Genomic DNA, 6000 nt, shown 5'->3' with positions numbered 1-6000 from the left:
TTCAGCTAAACTATTGCTTTCATTTTGTTTTGTCAAAAAAAGAACAAATCCTCCACCAAAAAACCCAGCACTGTCACAGAAGTGCTAACATGCGTGATTCAATGCCTTTACATAGTGCCTTTTACATTGCAAAATGACTTCCCAGAACCTAAATGAAAATGGAGACAAATGGTCACTTTTGGTCAATTAGATCTAATGCATCTTCCATTGAAATGTGTGATTAAAATTCAGATAAAAATTAGGCTTCTGTATATAGAAGGAAGAGAAAGAAAAGAAAAAAGGGAGAAAGGGATATTCACACTAATATCCAATCTAAACCTCCCCTGGTACAACTTGAGGCCATATATGATTGGGGAAACAATCCTTTCATTAACTATACATTTAGTCTTCAGTCATCCGACACTGAGTCTGATTCAGGGTTTGGAGTCTGACTCTCCTACCACATTCTGGTTTCAAAAGTGTTAGTGGTCTAATGCAATCGATGTTCACCAGATAAAGATCAAACATCCAGGTTTCCAGTTTTCTTTATGGCTATTGAAGATCCAAGGGCATCTCATGCAAATTAAAAGAAACGCTTTAGATGGTGTTTGCTGAAAAATAGGGGTGTTTTTAGCTGAAGGAAGGCTAAATCAAGATTGTGATCTCCATGTAAAATCCAAACAGAGACAAGATAGTTTTAACCTCAGACCACTATCTGAGATAAACCTCAAGAAATACATACAAAGCTGACCTTCACTGGCCACATCAAGGTGCAGATATAGATGGATATCTCATTGCGTAGATATCCTCTTGTTTGTTTTAGACAAACTGAAACATTTCTGCCCTTGATTTACCCTTACTTCAGTGGTACAATATGGCTGCTTTTTCAGTTCAGAGGTGACAACTTTTTCTGCAAAAAAGAATTAGGTTGTATTTTTCTGCTGTGATCGGTATAGGAAAACAGTGTCATCTTAGAAAGTCTGCTGTTCTGGAGCTAACATAATAAGTTTATATTAAAAATTACAATATCTTTCAACTTAGCAGCATCTCTTCCACAGGCTTCATTTCATGCTAATTTGTTCACACATAAACCAGCACATTTTAAAGCTTGCTGTTTCCTTATAGAAAGGAATGCTGTGGTTGCCAGGTGCAAAGGTGCTTTCAAAGTTATATTGCCTCATTTCACTGATTGAATAACAGGGTTGAAGTTACGTGAGGGCATGTGTTTTGCCTCTTTTTCTAGAGGTTACATTCCCCAATTATAAGAGCTCTGTCCTTCATTTAGAGAGACAAAAGTGGAATGAGATACTCTGCAGGATATTTATAACTGTCTATTCTCAGCCTGCTGCACTGTGGCTAGTTAGAAGTGTAACATATGGCACTGGTGAGAAATAATTATTACTCTTTGATAACTTACTTAGGGGCAGTTATTCTAGATGACTTGCATGACAGACTCTTAAAAAACTGTTCTGTAAAGTTATTGACACAACAAAGCAGTAAAGGTGTATCTTTTCTTCCACTTTTCAGTGCACTTAATATCTCTTAACATATTTTTAAACTTCCAGACATTTATCTATTGGTAGTATTTGTAAAAGTCTGAAAGGTAATTCCTTTAATCTATATTCAGAGTAGTTGTTATTTATGTCTTATTTACTGTGGATGAAAATTCAAGAGACAGGTGACTGTATCAGTAATCTACCTAGGGCTGATAAATTTCGGGTTTCAATGTAATCAGTCAAGAGAAGTGGTCATGGGAACTAAGAAAGCATTAGCGAAAATATTGACCTTTATGGCAGAGCTTTATTAGAAAAAGAAAATCAGCCTCAGTTCAAAACCCAATTCTCTTTCAGGTTTTGTTTAATAAATCCTATCTAGAATATTTCAGAATCTCTTTTATTGGAACATTATGCCCAGTCTTACAAGTTGCTGTATTGTTCTAGAAAATTTACATTTGAACAGTGGCCACAGTACATATTTTATCATGCTACTTCACAACCACTCTTGGACCCATAAAGAGAAAGGGAGGAAGTTGACTGCCAATTATGCATTTTCACAGAAAGGAAAAGAAAAAAGGAAAGTTCCTAAGCACCATGGAGGATATTATATTAGCTCCTTGGGCTGGTTTTGGATTTAGGTTGTGGTAGCACAGGGACTATAGTGTTGCTCTGGGACTTGCTGTTGAACTGGGGGCTGAAATTCATTCTGTGCTTTTTCAAGTGTAATTACCTGGTCTTTAAGTAACTACAGTGAATTTTGCCCCTGAGAAGGATCATTATCCTGAATGACTCCATTTGATTTTTGATTCGTGCTCAAACTAAGAAACAGCAAACAAGAAAAAGAAGTTAATTTCTTGTCATCCTAAATTATATTTCTCATGTTAGTGGTTATTTTCTCAAAAATATAGCAAGATAGACCAATGTCCAGTGTTTTCCTGTCCACAAACACATAAAAGGAAAATACCTACACATGACAGAGCCAGAGAAAAAACCAGACATCTTCCAGTTAGTCACAGGCAGAGATGATTCAGAGCTAGAGAAGCACCTACTGGCCCTATGAACAAGAGGAATCAGATGTTTTTCATGTATCTATCACCACAATCATCAAGTCTTTAGTACTGTGCTCAAACTTTTGCTCACAGGAAAAGAAAGAGAACACTTTTATGTAAAAGTAAACCAATGGTATAAGTGAAATCTTGAATCTGATCATTATTAGTCCTGACCTAGCTGTTACAGGAAAAGAAATTATAACAATGGAGTTAAATATGTTATGCATGCAAATAAATTCTTCTCCTTTTCCTGGTGTTATGTTCACTGTTTCCAGCTCCTACAGGTCCTAAAGTAGGTGATTTCATTCTGACGGTGGTGGTGGGAGGTGATACAGAAATTTCTGAGCATCTGGAGTTCTTTGGTGGGAGGAATATGATGTTCATATTGATGGTTTCTTAGTCATCACCTTAGGATCCATGTAGGGGTGGGTGGTGGGGATTTGGTGGGAGCTGTTTGGGGTTTTTTTAACATTTTTGATAACCCACTTTTATATGTTTTTCTTCACTGAAGATTTACATTTGCAAATTACATATGAGTTTGTTATTTATGGTATTTTTATGCACCATAAATACATTTTTATTTATTTATTTATTTATTTCATTTAAAAGCAATTTTGTCCACCAATAGGTCAGCATTTATTTAACTGATCATTGGTGAGTGGTTTATACCTGGGAGGTTCCTCATGGGAAACCTGTGCCTTATATTTGTTCAGCCCGTGCCTGTGCTCGCCTCTGTCTGACATCCCCTGTCTCCTCTTCTAAATACTTTTGCTTTTAAATACTTTGTCTTTCTCTACATTACATTGTGATAGTCATAAATACCTCACTCTACATGGAATAATTTATAAGTACTGCTATCTTTATGTAATTTTGAGTTTTATACGACACAAAGTTAGACGAAAGTAAGACAAATTAGCTGTGGACACTTGGTCTACTAAAGAAATTTTTGTCTTGCTTGCATCAAGTCAAACAGAGCAGCAGGAAGGTTAGGAAAAGTTCAGGAAAAAAATACATGGCAATCACCAGTCCTGAGGCCTCACAAACTCAGTAGAAATCTTACAGCCCATTGCTAGCTGTGGCAGTACCATATTGCAAGGCCAGACAATTTCAGTAGTCCAAATCACACAGCTGACACCCTGTATGAGTTTCCCTGCCACCTTCTTGAAGGAACCCCACCAAGAGAGATGTCAGGCTGTGCTTCAGCCACTTCTGTATTAATTCTCTGGATAACCTCCTCTGGCCTCGTTTCCTTGGGAGCAGGCTATCTGAAGTGTTGGCCCTGCAATTCTATTAACACCTCATTTACAATGGTCTGAAGATGGGTGGTGTGCTGTCTGAATAAAGTGGAATTCAGTAATTCCAGGTCAAGTCACTCAAGGCAGTTAATAGCCCACCCATAAAATAGCAATGCAAAAAATATATACAAGAAAAAAAAATATTAGAAGATAATTCATTTCTTTCTCCCTGAACTATTTACATAATTGCATTCAGCACAGTATACTTAAAGTTTTCATATTTAAGCATTTAAATTTCAGGAAACATCACAGAGAATATTGCCTCGATACTCTGCAGATGTCCAAAGCAGTATTTTTTATGCCACCTCATGATTCTTGCTATATTTAACAGAGAGGAGGAAACTTCTATGAAACATTTTTTGGGAGATTTTTGTAGAAATGAAACAAAGTAGCCTTCTTGCCTCTATAGAGTTCAGGCACTGAAATAACTCAACAGCTTTTTCCCAAGATTTCCCAGTCTTCCTCTGAATAATAGCAGAACTCTTCTCTTGAAATTCCCTGTGCCATAATACTGATAATAATAATAATATTAAAATTTCTGATAATAATGATGCTTTCAGGTTTAGCTTACAATTGGAAAAGATATATGGAATGGAATGGAATGGAATGGAAAATTGGATTTTAAAAAAAGAAGCCATCAGTCAGTCTTAATTCTAGAAATTAATACATTCTCTGCCTGTATTAAATGATGTGATGCTGTGCATTCTAACAGAAATAAATTTTCTTTTATGTCCATTTTAGAAGGAAGGACCATGAACATAAAAAAGAAATAAAAATTAAAAAGGCATATCACACATTTAAAATAAAATGCAATCTGTAATCTAGTTGTTCCACAGAAACCTCCATATTCTGTAGATTATTTTAGAACTTGCTCCACTGAAACACATTATTTCCCCTCCCCTTGGGCTGTCCAGTTGCACTTTAGGAAACTCAGCAGTTGGTAAGATGATTTCTTTTAGACTTAGGCTATGAAAAATCATTTCTGATTAAACTGACTTGAGAACAGAATTGCACTTGATTATATTATAAAGATATGTCAAAAGGGACACATTTTCAAGCCTTGTGTGTCTGTTACTTCCTAGATTGTTAAGCTGTCCCCATACTACCTCTTCAGTAGTTTTACTTTTGTCCTGTTTTACTTAATCTATAAATATTTTGAGGTATTATTTTAATTAACACTATTCTATGCCTTCATTTATTCATTTATGTCTACTTTGCATTCATAAATATAAACCTTCTTAACATAATGGTAATATATGCTGGCAAGAAGTTATTTTTAAAATTAGCCAAAAAGGCAATGGTGCCTTAATGATTTTCCATTTTATATAACGTAAAGCTGTAGGTGCTCCAGAAAATATAATTTGATCAAAAAGAGGAAAGGAAGTTGAACCAAAAGGCTGATATGTTAGCAAAGATAAAAATTTACTTGCAAAGTATTAGATTTTCTGTTTCGAAAAATCTTGACTAGCATATTATTCATCTGCATATTCATAACTTTATTTATGTATTTGTATTGCATTACTTTACTCAAATACAAAGGTCCCACTGGGAAAATTCTTTAAAAAAATGTGCAATATGAAGACAGCTTTAATATGAGTCCAATCATGGCTATTTTTGTCCCAGTATCTACAGAAACTCTATACCTAAATTTTCCAGAAATTTAAAAACAAGTTAGATACATAAGTCCTATAATTGCTGTCTTATCTTACAACAATACTAAAAGTAATTTGTCTACTCTTCCTCCATCATTACACAATTCCCATTACATAATTTCATCTCTTCAGCAATTGGTTAGCTTTGCTTTATGGTGAGTATCAGATTGGAAAATACCACATTTTTTGTGTAATTTTTTATGCTTTGTTGTATGCATTCACATATCTATTGCCATACACACAGGAAAGTCTTGGTAATTACCAAAAGATATGAAAACTCCTTGTACCATAAAGATCATGAATTTCAGGTACTGTAGCCTGGTGCACCTTTTTTAGCTTTCTTTTTTTTTTTTTAATTTAATTTTCAGAGTCTTATTTTTATTTACTACTTCTTACATATTTTTAAGGAAATGCTTGAAGTTGGTAAATCTCACCATCTAGTCTTGCTGAGAAAATAAAAAAAAAATCAAAATACATATAATGCATGAGAAATTTATTGTGAAACACTTCAAGATATGAAGAAATAGAA

Source organism: Calypte anna, chromosome 1, assembly GCF_003957555.1.
Source record: "Calypte anna isolate BGI_N300 chromosome 1, bCalAnn1_v1.p, whole genome shotgun sequence".
Classification (NCBI taxonomy): domain Eukaryota; kingdom Metazoa; phylum Chordata; class Aves; order Apodiformes; family Trochilidae; genus Calypte; species Calypte anna.
Note: the sequence above shows the minus strand (reverse complement) of the source record.